General features: G+C 43.2%; 1 protein-coding gene across 4 annotated transcripts in view; it reads left to right on the top strand.

Moving 5' to 3' along the window:
- Nucleotides 1-16263: 16263 nt before the first annotated feature.
- ATXN1 (ataxin 1) overlaps nt 16264-21885 on the top strand; it is a 432593-nt gene continuing 426971 nt past the window's right edge. For 2 of the 4 annotated variants that reach the window (XM_077492231.1, XM_077492234.1), the window contains exon 1: nt 16264-16758. The gene's annotated coding sequence lies outside the window, so the exon portion shown is untranslated. Of the gene's footprint in view, nt 16759-20983; nt 21308-21885 lie in introns of those variants that run through there. The other 2 variants (XM_077492233.1, XM_077492232.1) reach the window with 2 other exon arrangements.

The following is a 21885-nucleotide window of genomic DNA, read 5'->3' as shown; positions in this document are numbered from 1 at the left end:
GAGGGGTGTTATTGTTTAGGGTTGGGAGAGGTGTTATTGTTTAGGGTGTAGAGGTTAAGGAAGGGTGTTATTTTTTAGGGTGGAAAGGTGGGGAGGGGGGTTATTTTTTTAGAGTGGAGGGGTGTAATTGTTTAGGGTGGGGGTGAGTGTTATTGTTTAGGGTTGTGAGGGGTTTTATTGTTTGTGGTGTAGAGGTGGGGAGGGGTGTTACTGTTTATGGTGTGGAGTTGGGAGGGGTGTTATTGTTTATGGTGTAGAGTAGGGTTGCCACCTGTCTAGGATTCACCCGGACAGTTCAGGTTTTAAATCATGTGTACAGATTTCAGTCCACCTGAAACCCGGACACATTATTCAGACCAGGCTGTGGTTCCCCAAGTAACCGAGATAGTCATACACAAATGTGTTGCCGTTGTGGGCAGCTGGGTGGGGGCAGGTTTGGCATCACTGAAGGGTGGGGTGATGATGTCAGCAAGAGCAATTTGGCCACACCCACTGAGGCACTCTCTGCGCTACATTACTACTCCCCTTTGGGCACCCAAAAGTGTCCCAGGTCTTTTATAATCCTATTACTGCAAAAAAAGAAAAAAATTGCCATGTGCCGCAAAAGTGTTCGGGTTTGGCTTCAAGAAAAGATGGCAACCCTACCAGAGCCTGAGGCCTATCCCAGGGACAACTGACTTCTAGGCTGTCTGAGGACCTATCCAGAAGCAAGAGAGTAGTGTAGGGTTGGGACTGCGGCTTGCAGTCCAGCCATAAGTGCTGCCAGCCGGAGAACCTGTCATGGTCAGTGGTAGAGGGGAAGCTGTTGCCACTAAGGGACCAACCACCTTATTACCAGGGACCACAGTGAGTAGCTGAAGCAAGTACCAGAGCAGTATTCTCACCAACTGGGTGACTGTGAAGAATTGGGAAACTTCAACAGGTGTCAAGCTAGGGACCCAGCCAGTGGAGGTGAGCTTGCCAAGCAGCATTGTGTGCCAAGCCAGGGGCCGAGCACGCCAGTGGGGTGACGCTTGAGGAGTATCTTTGAGTGCCAAGCTAGGGACCCAGCAGGGAAGCAGGGGTGATGCTTGAGGAAGATACTCAGTGAGAAGGTTGGAAGAGCTCAGGAGATCCAGTGGCAGTGGATCGGCAAGTCTAGTGAGAGAGACTGGGAGCTCAGTGAAGATCTACAAGAAGTGATTGTAGAGGAAGTACAGAAATTCGTTACAACTTGTGTTAGAAACCGTTAAAAGACTGTTGCGGTAGGAGACATATGCAGTCATGGTGTCCCGCTGGGTGCCTTTCCTTGCATGGCTGTCTACCCACATAAGTCTCCAAGTCTGCTAATTATCATTGCAACTACTTAAGGGTGTCCTGGCCCTAAACCCTCTCTCCCACAGTTCTGTTCAAGAGAAAATAAATCTCTTTGCATTCAAGAAGTGTCTGGCACCCATGAATCTACCTTGCATTACACTCACTATGCCATGTAAACCACTCTACACAGAAGGACGTCAGATGTCCCTAACACTGGAGGTTCTAATTAGACCAAAGGGGACCAGGGACTTTGCTACACATGCATTTGCTTCCTGCATTTGGGTTGCCATTAACAATTAATGGCACCGCATGTGCGACGCACATTTTTCATGTGTTCCTGCAATGTGCACAGGAATTCGCACTTCTGGAATGTGCAGATGAGAAATTAGTCTAAACGTTCACTTGAGTGAATTAGGTAAACTTCCTAAGCAAATCACTGCTTCCTGATGAACACCACATTAGCTTCACATTCAATTTTGTGGGAATTCATCTATACTTCTATACTAACAGACTGTATTCAGAAGCATTCTGAATATGGAGCGCTAACCAGGAAGGTATCCTTGACATGTTTGTAGGTATCCCGCGTTTTTACTATGTGGTGAACTAAAAAAAAAAAAAAAAGAAGATATATATCAAAATTGTATATAGAAGCTACAGCTAGGTTTGTAATATTTTGAAATACATATTACCAAATTACAGTATTAGTTTTGTGATAATTTTGACCACTAGGGGCATCATGATACTAAACTGGACTAGTATGTAGCTTTAACACTTCTGAAGCAGGATTAGTGATTATAAAAAATGTCTAAACATACTTTCTGTACAGCATGCACAGTATTATATATTATTAGGCCTCACTAACAGTGGTATAGTCAAAAGAAGGGCATTTTTAAACATATATAAATGCATATAATGATTTTTTTAATGGTGACACTCACATTCTGTGTGCATTCAGGATCCAATTAGACACACTAAACACAACTAAATGCATGTAAATGTATGTAAAAGCAACTATATGCATCTAATATCAGCAACATTTAAATGCAGGAAAAAGCAATCTAGGAGGTATAAAAGTTGTTTATAAGTTTCAGTTGATTTATTCCTGCGTTTAGCTCTTCTGTCAGCGTGAATGAAGCCTTAGCCTTTTGATGTTCCTTTTTAACGATGAGCTCTTTGGCAGTTTGTACTCTTTTAAAACATCAAATCAACTAGCCACAAAAAATATCTTACAAATTCTGGTAATAATATTTTTGTTTTAATAATACAGTATTAAAAAAGAAAGAAAATGATCTTACTGATATCATATACCAAATGAGGAAAAATATTTGCAAGATAAAAAGTTTGGAGTTAACTAGATTTCTGCATGGATGTGTCCTAAAATCTGGTCTGATATTTAACCAAATCAAAATAATTGACAAACACGATCGGCTAATACTCTTTAATGTTTTAATGTAACGGTTGCTGTGCTGCATGTCCTCCACGTGTACATTTGCCATGTGGTGGGGGAGCACGTAGTCTCTTTAACCCATTCCTGACCAGCCCCAGTTAGCTCTCATGTCCCACATGTATATGGGCTCAGGGCTCCCCAGGGTACACACTGCACCTAACCCCTATTAAGGCACAGCCCGGGAGACTCCTGGCTGAACCAGCATCCTCAGCCATCCATCACATACCTTCTTCAGGCATTACGGCAGTGCATCCCAGTTACAGTCCATTTCCAAAGGACGTTGCTCTCTTGAGGTTAGGAGAAGAAAGAGTCAACACACAGAAAGCATTTTACCTGTTTACATGATAGTATGATATGTTTGGAAGCAGGTGTTTCCAAAAAGTTCTGTGTGTTAAAAGCTTTTCTGCTGCTAGGCATGTGCCCTAGGTTTGCCCTCTTTCAATTATGCTTATGTGTGTAAATCATTTGTTACAATGTAGACGTATTGCACTGTGTCCTGGGTTGACCTGCTGAGCTGGTGGTTCCTGAAAAGAAAGGGTTAACGCTGCAGGATGGGTTTTCCTACTACTGTCAGGAAGGTTACTGTTCCCTACAAGTCTTTACGATATAAATAGGGGTTTATTAAAGCCCTCGAGAGGTCAATAGGTCAGAAGAGGAAAGATTGCCAAGATGTAGTCGTTATGCTATCGGGTGTACCACCCTTTAGGTTGGAGCCCAGTCGAGGTTCCCAGTGAGGTACGGAACCTATGGACTTACTGCCAGTTATGGACTCTTGCATGCTAAAGGACCCTTGCATGGACCTACTACCTAAACAAGGAATGACTATCTCAGGGTCACTATTTGAGGACACTTAGAGAACTTTGTCAGGGATATGTTGAAGATGTTATCAAGTACTGCTCAAATGTCTTATTTAACAACTTCAGTAAAAAGATCTTTGTTGTTCATCTAAATGGCGTGTTCCAAAGTCTCTAAAGGGATGCATGGTATATCAAAAGAGCAGGGCTTACAACTAGGGGACTAAAGAGAAGATAGAGAAGATACAGTACATGGGTCTAGCGAGCAGAGAAGCTGTCCTAAGGAGGTTACAGTTACATTGCTAAAGACTACCATGTTTATGTCACTTTCTAAAGCAGCCAACCACCCAGGGAACTGGTGACATGGCAGAAATGACGGATACTCTGGTAGTGAGGGGTTGTTATGCCTGACCCTTCACCAGGGCCATCTTTAATATTGATAGGACCCTGGGCAAAACTTTTCTTGGGCCCCCCGCATGCAGTTGCTCTCTCAAATCTGCTCTGAGACATACAATAAATAGCAGCTAGACTCAAAATCAGTTTACTGAATCAGATTATGCAGCGATTGGTTGCCAGAGGTTACAGTGTATCATTACCACTCACTGACTGGTTGCTAGAGGTTACAACACACATTACAGCTTACTGATTAGTTGCTAGAGGTTACAGCACATGACTTCTGCTTGTTGATTGGTTGCTAGAGATTACTATGGATATGACCTCAGGGGGGCATGATATACATATCAATGCTGCTGGCTGCCGCTATTTACATATGAATATCGGTAATTTACATGTAAATACAGGGTCTGCAGGTGAGTCATCTGTACACAACAATAGGGCAGAGCTGGGCAGCATTAGTAGCAGCCCTTCAGACTGAGAGATTGGGACTCAGGATGGGACTAAAACCTTGAGGGACGAGGGAATTTTAACCAGGATAGTTGGCAAGTATGGGACAGCTGCTTTGGGCCCCACAACAATGACAGGGCCCAGGGCAGCTGCCCCTTTTGCCCTGCCTTAAAGACGGCCCTGCCCTTCACTATTGACCAGTTCTACACATACTAGGACCAGCCTTGAGGCAGAGAGTACCTAGGGAACTAACCTTGAGTCACCAACAGAGAAGTGTGTTTCCTGTAACCGATAGTAACATATGGACATTGTAACTGGGAGTGAGGTGAAGGGACTGATGACTTGATGACCAGTACAAGCTCCGTGGTACTGGCATGGAAATGTTATACACCTGGGGAGAGGTAATCTTTAAAAAAGTTGTGTCTGAAGTAAACTAATGTCAATGGTATAAGGAGTATACCTATGGGCTACAAAGTGTTAACTGTTCAAATTGCTCTGCTCGCTTCTAAACTTGGAGTACCGTCTTAATGTTGATTTCACATGACCGCGCTCCTATTAGTGTGTGCAGTTCCACAATGTCATTGCTAGGGAGCCTTCAGCAACGCCCACATGTTGATGATAAATTATATATATATATATATATATATATATATATATATATATATATATATACATACTGTAAGACTATAAAAAAGAGACATAGAGTATCTAACAAAAGTGAGTACACTCCTCATATTTTTGTAAATATTTTATTATATATTTTTATGTGACAACACTGAAGAAATTACAATGTAAAGTAGTGAGTGTAAAGCTTGTAGTGTAACAGTGTAAATTTGCTATCCCCTCAAAATAACACACAGCCATTATTTTTTAAACAGCTGGCAACAAAAGTGAGTACACACCTAAGTGAAAATGTCCAAATTGGGCCCAAAGTATCAATATTTTGTGTGGCCACCATTATTTTCCAGCACTGCCTTAACCTTCTTGGGCATGGAGTCCACAGAGCTTAACAGGTTGCCACTGGAGTCCTCTTCTCCTCCATGATGACATCACGGAGCTGGTTGATGTTAGAGAACTTGCGCACCTCCTCCTTCCATTTTAGGATGCCCCACAGACGCTCAATAGGCTTGGCCAGTCCATCACCTTTACCTTTAGCTTCTTTAGCAAGACAGTGGTCGTCTTGGAGGTGTGTTTGGGGTTGTTGTCATGTTGGAATACTGCCCTGCGGCCCAGTCTCCGAAGGGCGAGGATCATGCTCTGCTTTAGTATGTCACAGTGCATGTTTGGCATACATGGTTCTGTTAGGTACCTGGTGATGAGCCTGACTTGGTAGGAGAAGACCTCTCTTACGGCTGTGGTTCAGGGGCCACTGGAATGGACAGCGGGGTTGGAGTGTCTGAGCAGGTTACAGCGGCTGATGTGAAGCAAGGTGAAGATTGATCTGCACGAGCTGGCTGAGATGACAGTGGATCAGCAAACAGAGAAACGGCGGATGCCGGAGCAGCGGCTACAGGACCTGGATAGGATACAACACACTCGAAGCAAGGCAGAAGAATAGTCAGGCAAGCCGGATCAGAACAGTTAGACATACAGGCAGGTGCAGCAGGCTGGAGCAAGGTCAGATGGCAGGCAGGGGTTCGGCAACAGAGGTCAGGCAGAAGTCCATAAGCAGGGTCAAGCAAGCTAGGATCGGGACAGGAGAGGTCAGAGCGGTCAGACAGGAGCCGGGTCAGTAATCACAGGATCAAACGAGCAGAAATCAGAACTTGGGCACAGAGCTGCAGACGAACAGTGCCGCACAAGTGCAGCTGCGATCCTTTTAAGGCCACTGTCTAGTGCAAATGCGCGTACGCCCATTATGCGCGCACCCGCACCAAATGCGCACGTCTGAGCCATGAACCGGCGCACACACGCATACCGATGCTCAGATCGACCAGTGGCCCACATGCGAGCACGCCTATTCGCACATCTCATGCTGGTGGATCCCTGACAGGTTCCCTCATGCAGCCCCAGACCATGACACTCCCACCAGCATGCTTGACTGTAGGCAAGACACACTTGTCTTTGTCTTTGCCGCCAAACACGCTTGACACCATCTGAACCAAATACGTTTATCTTGGACTCATCAGACCACAGGACATGGTTCCAGTAATCCATGTCTTTAGTCTGCTTGTCTTCAGCAAACTGTTTGCAGGCATTCTTTTGCATTATCTTTAGAAGAGGCTTCCTTCTGGGACAACAGCCATCTAGACCAATTTGATGCAGTGTTCAGCGTATAGGCTGACCCCCGTCCCTTCAAGCTCTGCAGCAATGCTGGCAACACTCATATGTCTATTTCCCAAAGACAACCTCTGGATATGACGCTGAGCATGTGCACTCAACTTCTTCGTTCGTTGACCATGGTGAGGCCTGTTCTGAGTGGAGCCTGTCATGTTAAATCACTTTATGGTCTTGGCCACCGTGCTGCAGCTCAGTTGGCAATCTTCTTATAGCCTATGTCATCTTTATGTAGAGCAACAATTATTTTTTTTACGATCCTCAGAGGGCTCTTTGCCATGAGGTGCACATGTTGAACTTCCAGCGACCAATATGAGAGAGTAAGAGCGATAACACCAAATTGAACACACCTGCTTCCCATTCATACCTGAGACCTTTTAACACTAATGAGTCACATGGTACCGGGGAGAGAAAATGGCTAACTGGACCCAGTTTGGACATTTTCACTTAGGGGTGTACTCACTTTTGATGCCAGTGGTTTAGACATTAATGGCTGTGTGTTGAGTTATTTTGAGGGGACAGCAAATGTATACTGTTATACAAGCTGTACACTCACTACTTTACATTGTAGCAAAGTGTAATTTCTTCAATGTTGGAAGAGATATTTTCACTACCTATAGGTAGGCTTTATTATAGGCTTATCTATAGGTAACTGTCAGCAGAGGAAGTTTACATTCTCTTTAATACATATCCCCCAGGGCAGTACCCAGACCCCCATACCCTTTTTTCGCCAATATATTGCATATAAGCCTTCAAAATCTTTCGATTTTTCAAGTTCAAGTCCAATAGACTTTAATAGGGTTCGCCGTTTGGGTCAGAACTTTTTCTCTGTTCGGGAGTTCTGTTGCAAACTGAACAGGGGGGTGTTCGGCCCATCTCTATTTATTTCTGTTATTGATCTGTTGTCTTGCCTTGTTGGCAGTATTTTCAAAAAACAATCCTCCTTATTTAGCCTTGGTGTGTCAGAGGTTGTGACATCGCCAGAAAGGCGAGCGGAATTGGGGGACCCAAGCATCAGCAGCTTATTCCGGGCTAAGCACTACATTTGTTCTGAAGAAATGGAAACGAGGGGGAAAAGGAGAGATTCAGGAGCTCACAGTGAATATGACATGGAGGCATAAAAACACAGTAATAAACAATTTCATGAAAAATAGATTACAGGGTCATTAAGTAGTAGATGTAATTGGGTTATTTTTTTAGGATAAGGATATCGTTTAGTGTCACTTTATAATAATTTTGCATCCTTAAAGCCTTTTGCATTTCTGCAGTTTTTCTTTTAATTCCTCTGAAATTTAGTTTGGCCATGGCCAGGGCATCATTTACATGAACAGATCATTCTTGAGAAGAACAGGCTCTAATAGTACTATGCTTTATGTCTTTTATTAGGGCAGGGCACCTACAGCGTTCACCTCTGATCTCATCTAATTGAATAACATGGCCTGTTTTCGAGATGTAATTATCCCAGAGGTTCAAATAAATTCACCATCAAGGACCTTGATTGTTTAAACCACATTTTCTGCCAAAATATGACAAAGTAAAATATTGTCTAAATTTGATGAATATGATAGTCTTTATTATTGTTATTAATAACATTTTATAATGTCCTTTTTCACTATAGCACGCAAAAACCCTGTATGCGGTTTATAAAAAAGCATTTTTAATGCATTGCACTAAATTTCAGCACAGCGCATAAAGAGTTTTGCACATTTAATTGCATTTTTTGGATATATGACCTAACTGATTCCCAGCACGCAATTATGGATCCTGGACAAATGAGCAAAAAAAGCAGCAAAAATGCAATGAGGTGCGGTTTGACATGTTTTCTTGCTTTTTTGATGCGTTTCCATTGATTTCTATGGAAGGCGCGTTTTTTTGTGCACTTTTTACACAAAGCACAAAAGAGGCTGCATGCATGTCTTTTCCAAACAAAGCGAACATGCAGCACACAGATGTGACTAGGGTTTCAAGGGAAATACTTTTGATGCTCTTTTCTCGTTCTGGAAAGGTTTCTTCTAGTGGAGCAAAACCGCATATTATTATCACAGATGAAATTTTTAAAATACAGGTAATCCCAAAGGACTCATCAATTTTTTTGCAACATTAGTTAAATATTTTTTTGCGGTTAATTTCCACGTAATTAAAGTATATTAACCACTTCCGGACTGCCCACCGCACATATACTACATGCAGTGAGAGCTGATCCACGGGGGCCCGTGGACTCAATGTCCGCCGTGCACCCGCGGTTGTGGTAAAGAAAGACAGAACGGGGATCTGCCTATGTAAACAAGGCGGATCCCAGTTCTGGCAGGGGACAACTCAGAGATGTGCTGTTCCTAGTAATCAGGAACAGCGATCTCTGTGTTGTCCCAGTAAGCCCAGCCCCCACACAGTTAGAACACAGTTAACCCCTTGATTGCCCCCTAGTGTTATCCCTTTCCCTGCCAGTGTCATTTATACATTGATCAGTGCATTTTTTAGCACTGATCACTGAAATGATGTCACTGGTCCCCAAAAAGTGTCACTTGCGGTTAGATTTGTCCGCTGCAATGTCACAGTCCTGTTAAAAATTTACAAATCGCCACCATTACCAGTAAAAACAATAAAAAATAAATAAAAGTTCATAAATCTATCCCATAGATTGTAGACAGTATAACTTTTGCGCAAACCAATCAATATACGCTTATTGAGATTTTTTTACCAAAAATATGTAGAAGAATAAATATTGGCCTAAACTGGTGAATACATTTGTTTCTATATTTGTATTATAGCAGAAAGTAAAAAAATATATATATATTTTTTTTTTTCAAAATTGTCAGTCTTGTTTATAGCGCAAAAAATAAAGATTGCAAACGTGATCAAATACCACCAAAAGAAAGCTCTTTTTGTGGAAAAAAAAGGATATCGATTTTGTTTGCATACAACTTTGCACGACCGCGCAGTTTTCAGTTAAAGTAATGCAGTGCTGTATTGCAAAAAAATGGCCTGGTCATAAAGGGGGTAAATCCTTCTGGGGCCAAGGACAAGGTCAAGGTCTCACTATGAGCTTTTGTGTCAAGTGTCTGCAAAGTGTCTGGTTCGTAGCAATGTAGTGACCAATACCAACCTATATTTTTCCAGTGTAAGTTGTTATTCAAAATCAATCCATGTCATAATTGTGATTTTTTTTTTCAGTTACTCCAATAATTTACAAAATCTAATACAATCTGGCTGTACAATTTCTCTACAATCTCTTTGAAAGTCACCAAAGAGAGGACAAACGTATACCATCCATTTACTTTGTATCTAGTTGCGCAGGCACCTATACTACATACTTGTTGGCAGATATAAATGGGATTATACAATCTGATTGTATAGTGTATGGTCAGCTTCTGCCATATACAGTACACTGGGTGCACTCTGTAAGCAGAAACTATTAATGCCGATACACGAGGGGGGTAAAATCATCAACAATAATTGTATATACAACCCTTTTATTATAATAAAACTGGCCATACACTAGAGGATTTTCGAATTCATATTAAAAATCTATTAAGTCCAAATAGAAGCTGCACTCCGCACAGTACTAAATCTTGTAATTATTAGTGCTTAAAGTACTGTATTTATTGGTGTATAACACTCACTTTTTCACCATGAAAATTGGGTGCAAATAGCGCGTGCGTGTTATACGCCAATACTTCAATTTTAGCTGCCTCGAAGGGGACAGGGAGGGGGGCGGATAGAGAGCCGTCATATTGCATACAGTGAGAATCTCCTGTTTACTTGGCGGCCTCTGTAATAGGAAGTCCAGTCTCCTGGGCCGCCATTGGACCACTGTTCTGTCTATCATAAGAGACTCTCACTGTATGTAATCTGCCGGCACTCGTCCCGCCCCCCTCCCTGTCCGCTCTAGACTGCAAATGGGCATCGATCAGGCTGCACTGCTGGCAATGGTGATTCTGCTGCACTGATGGCAGTGGTGAGGCTGCTGCATTGAAGGCAATGGTGAGGCTGCTGCTTGATGGCAACGGTGAGGTTGCTGCACTGATGGCAATGGTGAGGCTGCTGCATTGCCGGCGATGGTGAGGCTCCTGCATTGAAGGCTATGGTGAGGTTGCTACTTGATGGCAACAGTGAGGCTGCTGCATTGATGGCAATGGTGAGGCTGCATTGCTGTGAACTGCTGAGGCTGCATTGATGGCACTTGTGAGGTTGCAGATGCGCATTGATCAGGCTGCATTGATGGCAATGGTGAGGCTGCAGATGGGCACTGACCCTTATTTTGCTTCAAAGTTCCTTATTTAAAATGTACATTTTTTTCCCCGAAACTTCCCTCTTAAAATGAATGTGCGTGTTATACGCCGATTATATGCTGATAAATACGGTAAATGCCACTAATAGAACACAAAGATGCAAAGTCACCAGCACCCCAAATAGATGTGTTTCACGCGAGGACAGTGTCCCATAAGGCATAGTCTTGGTAGATGTAAAGTTATTGCATAAAGATTGTATGGTCAGTTTAAAATGTGGTATGGTGGAGTCTAAGCTCAACACACATTACAATCTGATTGCACAATTTTCCTTTAGATCTATCAACAAACATCCAATGCAAAGAACTACCTGCTTGGATATGATTGCTTCATGTTAAGCCGCCAACACATGAAGCGAAATGTGGCCAGTTCAGTTAGGACTGGCAGAAATTTTGACCCATGTATGGGCACCCTGGTTGTACACAAGTTGATCTCATTATCGACTCGTGAACAACCAGCCTGACAATTTTTTTCAGAACAATTAGTTCCTCTGGCTATTGCCGGTAACACTAATCATTGTGTTCTGCCAACAGGGACGGCTCCCCGCTGCCACAACACAATATCGCTGTTGGAGTGATACAAAAATCATGCCTCGCAAATGGCGTACTGCAGTCTCTGGCACCATACACTGCACAATCTGACCATACAATCTTTAGAATTACCAAAACTATGTAGGACAATGGGTGGAAAGAAAGGAAACACAGTTAGTGGAGGCTGGTGCTCAAAATTTTTGGGGGGGCGCAAAGAAACTGAAAAAAAAAAATCAATTGCAGCTTCAGTGTGCCCATCAAACGCAGCCACTGTACCCTCAAACGCAGCCACTGTGCTATCAAATGCCACCACTGTGCCCATCAGTTGCCACCACTGTGCCCATCAAACGCAGCCATTGTGCCATCAAACGCAGCCACTGTGCCCATCAATTGCCACCACTGTGCCCATCAAACGCAGTCATGGTGCCCATCAAATGTTCCCACTGTGCCATCAAATGCTCTCACTGTGCCACTAAATGCTGCCACTGTGCCCATCGAATGCCGCAACTGTGCCTCCCCACCCGCTGTCTGCCCGACACTTACCCTGTCTCAGTGAGGCAGCTGGTGATGGCGGCAAGCAGTTTCCTCCATGTCCTCAATGTCTTCTCCCATCCTTTCCTATGATTGGACACCTCATAGACGTCCAATCACAGTGCCTGTAGTTTCAGCCCATCAGCCCTGATTGGCGGAGAGGCGGTTCAATGTTAGATAAGCAAATATTAATTTGTTTTCCTAACACAGCTGAGTGAACTGCGCCAAGCATGGCAATCACTGTTTACATATTTTGACGCCTACTAGAGCCTATGGCTCTAATCAGGTGCTTTAAAAAATACCCCTCCGCTGTAATTCAGGCACCCGAAAAGGGGCCAGCGCCTGCATAGGGGGTGGCAGTCATGGATAGATTCATGCAATGCATGAATCTATCTATTGGTGATAGAGGGGTGGCTGGAGAGAGGGGACGGCGTCCGTGTGACCTTTTGGACGCACCACCACTGGCCAGTGTTGATATGGAGAATTGAGCAATTTTCTTTCCTTCAACGTAAGTCCTGTATTGCCTTACATAGTTTTGGTAAATCTGAAGATTGTATGGTCAGATTGTGCCCAGCATGGTTCCCAAGAGTGTAGCATGCCATTTGTCAGGTATTTTTTTTATTATTATATCGGCTCAGATATTGCTATACTTTGTTAAATAATGTTCTAACTGAACACGAAGCAGTGATCTTTGCATGAGGCTCCAATCTGTAGTTATCATTTTTCTGCTGAGACGTCCAACACGAATGCTGTTGCCACAGACTTACACCTCTCCTCCACTGCGGCTACCTGGGTGCCAGCCCAAAGAGCCCATCTGTGCCAACTAAGCCTATTATGGTGAAACACGCCAAGAAGAGCAGGTCCCTGGGCAGGGATGTTTTGTATTGCCGCCATGCTCCTTGCAGTCGAAAAAAAGCATTTGGAAGAACATTGATGTGCAGTTTATATTTATTAGTGCATTTTTGTTCCTGATTTTTATTTTATTTTACCCATACTATCTTTTTAGCAGTTGGTAACTATATGAAAAAATATCCAGTTCTTTCGATCGTGTCTGTAAAAGCCTGCTGCGCGGTGTTATTTGCTAGATCATGGAGCATGCAGCTGTTATTTTTTTTTTTTATTCTTTGTTAAGTTTTGTTGTTGGTGGCCATGTAGTATAATTTTCAGCACGGTCACTTTAAGAATTCAGAAAAACTACAGACAGAGCCGGGCAAGGCGTTGCAAGCTGAGCCTTCCGTGAGTGACAAGGCGGTGGGGTGGGCTTATTGGAGGCAGCGCGCCGCCATTGGCTGCATGGCTCTCCCACTGAATCAGCAACAGTTTCACACTGCTTGCTGTGGTTTTCTGACAAGCTGTCAGCTGACAGGCTTAGACAATGTACAACCATGACATTTGCTGGGAGGAGGGGGGGGTGAAACACGATGATGTCATATAGGAAGAAGGTCAAGAAAATAAACAAAACGTTGTAACTGTGCATAGTGGGGAATGTTCAGTACACACCTTGTAACAAACATGATTACTCATTTGTACAATACTACTGATTTTCATTTTTTTTTTTTTTTTCATTGAAACTCCTACAGTTTTGGAACGCTTGCTGGGGAAAGAAGTCTGAAATATATATCTCAATGGTTTTGAAGGCCAAGATCAATTTTTTAGCCAGAAATCCTCCAGTGTTACCCTCCCCTGTAGTGATCCAACCTGCGAGTGTATTGCTAATCAATAGGAGAAACACAAGACATCAAAGAAGACCATGACAGCAATGTGCAATCTTGATTAACAAAGCTCTATAGCTAGTGCTGAATCCAATAGACTGCAGATCAAGCCATGAATGAGAGGATCAATCTACTTCCTGGCCTTAAAATAGCAGCTGCTCATCACATCATGGCTTAGGCCTTTTTTTTTTTTTTTTTTTTTTTTAACAGCGATCATGGGTGCTATATTTACTTTAGGGACAACTACTTATCCTGATTGGAATATGTTCAATGGCTGCCAAACACACATACAAAATTAACCTTGCTTTCTCAATGACATTCAAAGTGATGTCTGAAACTGAGAGGTGTCTATAGGAAGACGGCAGGTCAAAACATCCCCTGGTTTATTTTAAGAATAAGGCCGGATTCACACCTATGTATTTTTAGTGCTTTTTACAGATTTGCACTACAGTCCATTTAAAGGGGTTGTTAAAACTCCCCGTTTTTCACCTTAATGCATTCTATGTAATAAGGTAAAAAACCTTCTTTGCTGCAGCAGCGCCCCCGAGCCCCCCTTATACTTACCTGAGCCCCGTAATTCCCACAACGGGAACGAGCACACCAGCTCCGGCCGGTGTCTTGTGTCCTCACTGTTTTTCACTTTAATGCATTCTATGCAATAAGGTGAAAAACCTTCTTTGCTGCAGCAGCGCCCCCGAGCCCCCCTTATATTTACATGAGCTCCGTAATTCCCACGACGGGAACGAGCACACCAGCTCCAGCCTGTGTCTTGTGTCCTCACCGTTTTTCACTTTAATGCATTCTATGCAATAAGGTGAAACACTTTCTTTACTGCAGTAGCACCCCCAAGCCCCCCTTATACTTACCTGAGCCCTGTAATTCCCACGACAGGAATAAGCACACCAGCTCCAGCTGGTTTATAGTGTCCTCACCGTTTTTCACCTTAATGCATTCTATGCAATAAGGTGAAAAACCTTCTTTGCTGCAGCAGCGCCCCCAAGCCACCCTTATACTTAACTGAGCCCCTTTAATTCCCACGACGGAAAGGAGCATATCAGCTCTGGCCGGTGTCTCATGTCCTGATTGGATAGATTGATAGCAGAGCAGCCATTGGCTCCCACTGCTGTCAATCAAATCCAAAGACGTGGGCGCCGGGGGGGCGGAGCCGAGTCCTGCTGTCTGTGTCAACAGACGCAGCAGCAGGACTAGGGTTGCCACATCATCCCTTTAATCCAGGACACATATTAATTACAATCTGAGGCTGATTTAATGCAGATAAGGCACCAAGTGAGTTTAATTACCATCTTAATCAGCCACAGAACCTGTGTAATTAATGTATATCCTGGATTAAAGGGATGACGTGGCAACCTTACAGTGGAGTTCCACCCAAAAATGGAACTTCCACTTTTTGGAATCCTCCCCCCCTCCGGTGTCACATTTGCCACCTTTTAGGAGAAAGAGGGAGCAGATACCTCTCTAATACAGGTATCTGCTCCCACTTGCTGGTATAGATCACCGCGGGAGATACCCAGGTCCCAGAACACAGCAGGGACCAGTGAGGACGTGCAGAGCGAATCACGCATGCGCAGTAGGCAACCAGGAAGTGAAGCAGCACGGCTTCACTTCGTGATTCCCAGCCGAGACCCAACGGACAGATGCCGACATCGCGGGCAGTATTTGTAGCTGCTGGCTTTTAATATTTTCTTTTCGGCGGACCTCCGCTTTAAGCAGGATATGGGAGCAGGCCAGCATGGGTGTCCCGGCGAAGAGCACTTCTCCAGCGGGGCACTCGAGAAGAGGAGGAGCCAGGAGCGCCATGGAGGGACCCCAGAAGAGGAGGATCGGGGCCACTCTGTGCATAACCAACTGCACAGAAGAGGTAAGTATGACATGTTTATTTAAAAAAAACAAAAAAAAACGGAACCTTTACAATCACTTTAACATGGTTCCCTATGGATTATGATGTTCTGTAGTGCAAAAAATGCAAAAAGCACAAAAATAAATGCATAGATGTGAACCAGGCCTTAAATTGTAGATAACTGCATCTTTAAATCAGCTCCTCCTACGTGTCAGCAAAAGAGTTAAAACTCCCAGCGATTTCCTAAATGACGTTGACACGCAAGTCCGCACAATTCATCCCTGTGGACATTGAGCTTGGCTGTGCTCACAATTCCTACTCTATGACTCTCCTCCTCCCCTTTCTCTTTCCAACAGAAGCACACACCCTGCTGTAATCAAATGCATGCACTTCACAAACTTACTTTTACATTTCAACTTTTTTTTTCTTTTTTTACCCCCCCCCCCCCCCCCCCGTCTTCATTTGGAAAATCAATAATTGTAGAGTAGAATAAACAAACCATGTCACGGGATTTCTAGCAAACAGTCGACGCTATGCAACAAGGCATGCAACTGAAACAGATGCATGCCGGACTAGCGACGCGTGATGAGGAAAGGGTTAAACGAGACCGCCCCAGCTCTGTTGTGCGTATGCAATAATCTGTGTGGCTGCTTTGGCTGTCTGCCAAAGTGTTGCCTTGCCTCCACACACTCCCCCCCCCCCCTTCCTCCCTTTTGCATGAAGTAGGATCCTTGAGCTGTTGCAGAGGCAGCCAACTGCTCCATATTTGGCTTCTATAACACATTTACATACAGAAGAGAGAGGGAGAGAGCTCTACTGCAGACATCATTTCTACTACAGTAGAAGAGACACACAAGACCTGTCTTACAGCAAGACAAGAGGGGGGGCAAAGTAAAAAAAAAAAAAAAACCCCCCAAAAAAAAAAAAAAAAAAAAAAGCAACAGCTCTGACACCCTCTTCAGCTAACAAGCTCCCTACTGCACTTTACAGTAAGTCCATTTTATCTTTCTTTCGCTGTTCTTTGTCGGTCGTGGAAATCAGCCATCAGACAAGACATATATATACATGCACACGTATTCTCGTGGATATTTATATACAGTACAGAGATCAGAGGCTGGGCTTTCCCTTCCTGCTTTGCATGCCCCGAAAGCGAAGAAGCATCAGCAAAGTGTAATCATCCGGAGGTACAGACATATTCTTTTTTTTTTCTTCTTCTCCTTACCCCCCCCTTTCCCCTTCCCTCGGTCTCCTACATTGATTCAGAATTGTTGGTTGGACAAGCTATTAGCCCCGATTAGGTAATGCCGTGTATTCTTTCTGTGGATGTTGATGGGCCTGTCAGTGTACTTTAACCCTTCCCAAGCTGGATGAATCCGTAGGTGCCCGTGTGAAGCTATACGCCGGTTTACCGCTGCCTAGTAGCTAGGGGAAAAGATCTTGCAGTCACTGCTTCCCCCCATTGGGTGCTGAAAACAGTCTGCAAGGGGAAAGCCTACATGTGTATGTGTACGAGAGAGGAGACTGCACGTTTCTGTCACCTCTGTCAAATCCCCTCCTCCTGCCGTCTGATCTATCAGTCTGCTTCTCCTGTATGGAGACCACCTGGTGCCAGATTACTGAGGAAAGCCTCCTTCATCGCTGCTATTATATTTAATATCGGGGTCATTTCATTGTCCCTGGCCGCTGGCAACGCAAAGCCGAATCTAGAAGAGTTTATTAATTCATAAACACAACAAGCTTAAATATTTAATGCAGCTGGCTTTATATTTTTACTAGAGCTTTTTATCTGAACGGAAACCTTCACTCCGTAAACGAAGAGGCTTTTCGTTATTGACGAGGAGCGTATCCTTCAGCCGAGATCGTATAGGGAAAAACAAGTTTTGTATCGTGTTTAGGATAGTCGTTTTATAGAGTATGAGCCAAGAGCGTTCTGTTATTCCGTAAACTCGGCATGACTGATCATGTACAGCTGTGTTGGTAGGCCCAAATTCCCAGAGTTATCTTAACAACTGCCAACAGTTTCTGCTATGGAGGACATTGCTGTGTGTTGTTCAGTGTGTGATGAGGGAAACACGAACACCGGTTACTTATATGTCAGAGATTAGAAGTCAGGAGTCCCTTTTTTCAACTAAGGGCCTAATGTCTCCGGTTGATAAAAAGGCCTGCCTGGAGCATTAGGAAAACTGATTGCTCCACCCCACAATGCTGGATTGAGTGCTTCCACCCTGCCCTCCTGGAGAACAGTACGATCCTGCTCACTCCCTCTTGAGACACTTTTTAGATGGGGTGGCAAGTGGGCTTATTTATGAATGATCCAGAGCAATGTGCTGTGGGGTAAAGACATTATCTTGCTACATCAAAGAATTATAAACACCGTAGATAAATAATTTGAAAGCATGTTTCATTTTAATTGTCACGTGTCATTAAAAAAGGTAATACTTCACACTCTTCTGCACAAACTGCCCTCTGCCATACACTCTGCACTCCTCTCCGGCATAAAATGCCCTCTGCCATATCCTCTGCACTGCTCACCAGCACATACTGCCCTCTGCCATACACTCTGCATTCCTCTCTTACGCATAGTGCTCTCTGCCATACCCTCCACACTCCTCTCCTGCATAAAATGCACTCTCCCATACCCCCTACACTCCTCTCCTGCACACATTGTCCTCTGCCATACCCTCTGGCATTCCCAGCCTGCACATATTCCCCATCTCTGTGCCCTGCACATCCTGCCCTCTGCCATACCCTCTGCACTCCTCTCCTGCACATACAGCCCTCTACAATACCATCTGTACTCCTCTGCTGCACATAATGTCCACTATTATACCCTCTGGCTTTCCCAGCTTGCACATTTTGCCCATTATCATATTCCTGCACATACTACCCTCAATAATACCCTCTGGCATTCCCAGCCTGCACATATTTCCCATTACTGTAACATGCACACTTCTCTCCTGGACATCCTGCCCTTTGCCATACCCTCTGAACTCCTCTCCTGCACATGCAGCCCTCCACAATACCATCTGTACTCCTCTGCTGCACATAATTTCCACAATTATACCCTTTGGCTTTCCTAGCTTGCACATCATCATATCCTGTACATGCTTCTCCTGCACATACTACCCTCAATCATACCATCTGGCATTCCCAGCCTGCACATATTTCCCATCATTATACCTTGCACACTCCTCTCATTCACATACTGACTGCTATCACAACCTTTGGCATTCCCAACTTGCATGCATTATCTATCATCATACCCTGCACACTCCCCTCTTACACATGCTGCCCAGTATCATATCCTTTGGCATTCTTGTCCGGCATACATTGCTCATTGACATACACTAAACACTACTCTTCTGCACATATTGCCCACTGTCATGCCCTCTGCACGCCTTTCCTGACATATTGCTCACTATCATACCTTGCACACTCCTTTCCTGCATATAGGGGGGGATTTATTAAGACTGAAGAAAACAAAATCTGGAGCAGTTGTGCAACCAATCAGTTCTTATTTTTCATTTTCAAAGTTGAACTGAATAAACTGAAATTAGAAGCTGGTTACTAAGGTAACTAAGCAGACCTTCTCCACATTCTCTCTGCCTCATTTTTAGGGAATTCTCTCTGTATTTCCCACTGTCATACCCTCTGAACTAATATCTTTGACACATTGCCCAGTATCATACCCTTTTCATTCCTCCTTTGCACATATTACCCACTTCCATACCCTCCACACCTCTCTCCTGTACACATTTCCCATCATTAAATCCCTGCAAACTCATTTCTTGTATATACTGCCCCCCACCATACCCTTTCACACTTCTTTCCTGCACACATTTTCCATTGTTGAATCCCAGCAAACTCATCTCTTGCACATACTGCCCCCCATCATACCCTTTCACACTTCTCTCCTGCACACATTTCCCATTATTGAATCCCTGCAAAATCATCTCCTGCACATTCTGCCCCCCATCATACCCTTTCACACTCCTCTGCTGCACACACCCTGCCATCATCCCCCTTTGCACTTCTTTCTTTCCTGCACATTCTGCCTCCCACCATACTTTTTTCTGCACATACCCATACTAAAATGGCCCTTCTGCATGTATGTAATATCTGCAATGGAGTGAGCACACCTTCATTAAAAAAACAAAACAGTCTTTACTGTAACTTTAAAAAATTCTAACCATTATCAATAGGAAGAAAAATAAAAATAGAATACAAACATACTGTAAAATCAATTATATACAAATAGCGTTTACTGTAGCTTTAAAAAAAAGTCTAACCATTATCAATAGGAAGAAAAATAAAAATAGAATACAAACATACTGTAATATCAATTATATTCGAGTACGGTTTACTGTAGCTTTAAAAAATTTGAATCATTATCAATAGGAATAAAAATAAAAATATATACAAGTAGGGTTTACTGTAGTTTTAAAAAAGTCTAACCATTATCAATAGGAAGAAAAATAAAAATAGAATCCAAACATACTGTAAAATCAATTATATCCAAGTCCGGTTTACTGTAGCTTTAAAAAAATCAAATCATTAACAATAGGAAGAAAAATAAAAATATAATCCAAACATACTGTAAAATCAATTATATACAAGTACGGTTTACTGTAGCTTTAAAAAAGTCTAACCATTATCAATAGGAAAAAAACGAAAAATATAACACAAACATACTGTAAAATCAATTATATACAAGTAGGGTTTACTGTAGCTTTAAAAAAGTGTAACCATTATCGATAGGAAGAAAAATAAAAATATAATCCAAACATACTGTAACATCAATTATATCCAAGTACGGTTTACTGTAGCTTTAAAAAATTCTAATCATTATCCTTGGGAAGAATATTAAAAATACAATACAAATATATGCAGTAACATGGATTATATTTCAAGCACAGTCTAATCATCATCCCTAGGAAGAACAAGCAAAACAAAATAAAATCGATGTATCATTTTAAATAATATTTATTGCTTGATATGTGCCAAACTGTTTTTTACAATGCCCGATTTGGTAACATGTATCATGTTGGGCCTCCATTGAAGCCTTTATATAAGGCAATCGACAATGTGCATAGTGTAGTAACCCATAGCAACCAGTTAGAAAATCATCTGTCACTAGTCCAACTTCTCTAAACTCCGAAAGATGGATTATGGTTCATTGTCAGCTGCATGTCCTGGCATGTTGCACTTATGGAGCTAGCCTGATAGTATAGTTCTTTGACATTGTTTTCTTATATTAATGTGTATATAGGATGATTGTAGACAGTCTGAGATCTTCAGACTGTAGTAAAGAAGTCCATTTCTAAGAATAGGTTTTGTGTGCACCCAACAGGCAAGGTGTGCGTGAAGGATGATGGTCTTCTTATTAGCCTGGTTTTACAACTGTCTGTATAGTATGTACGTGAAGCTCAGTGAGTAAGCATAGTGAAAGAGCTGTGTGTGTAGTGTAGTGTAAAGATCCCTCCTCCCAGTGGGTGAGTACAGTGAGTCAGGCGTAGCTGGGAGGAGGATGCGGTGTGTGTGTGAAAGGAGACAGGGCCTCGGGGAAAGCTCAGCTAGGGGAAATGCTGCCTAGCTTTGCAAGGACAGACGGGTAATAGAATGAGCAGATTTGGCGAAACGAGCGTGTCGATGAAGTTGTCAAGCCCCATTTTGACTCCCCAAGGGCTTCCGTCAGCCATGGACTTGTCTCCTTAAACGTAACCTACTTACAAGGTAATTTTCGACATAATCGTTAGCTTTTGCACTTTGCTTTGCTTTTCGTAGTTACGTTTTTCGTATACAGGACAAACATTGACCAATAGGACCTATTGTTTAAAACGTGTACACGTTGTCATTTAAGGTTTCCAACGAGCAGTTTCCTGTTATTATTTGCAAAACCGTAAAGTAGATTTAGGTCTGTCTAAGAATCAAGCGTTGACCTATGCCTAGGCTCGTCGTATTAGCATGATAAAATATGTCATTTCGCTTGTGTGTATGCTAATCTCTTCCAAGGGAAGAAGCAGTGCAGTTTAAATGCTACTGCTTTGAAAGCTGTTGAACCCTGTTCATATCACAGAGTCACTGCCAGCTCTATGGGGGGTTTCCATGGTTTCCCAGGAAACAGGCCTTGCTCTAGAGTGGGCCCAAAGCTGTCTACAAAGAGAAAGGAGTTTGTGTCTATATGAACCTGTTCCTAGAAATGAGACAAGGGTCCAGTGCGATTTCCAGCAGGCTGTGAAAATCTGTCATTCCTGCCCAGTGACCTCTTTCTGTTTGGCTCTGTATTGCTGGTTAACTCTACATCTCCCGCT

This window comes from Lithobates pipiens, unplaced genomic scaffold, assembly GCF_037356315.1.
Source record: "Lithobates pipiens isolate NorthernLeopardFrog02 unplaced genomic scaffold, aLitPip1_a1.2 Scaffold_19, whole genome shotgun sequence".
Taxonomy (NCBI): Eukaryota; Metazoa; Chordata; class Amphibia; order Anura; family Ranidae; genus Lithobates; species Lithobates pipiens.
This window is presented reverse-complemented; position numbering and strand designations above follow the sequence as displayed.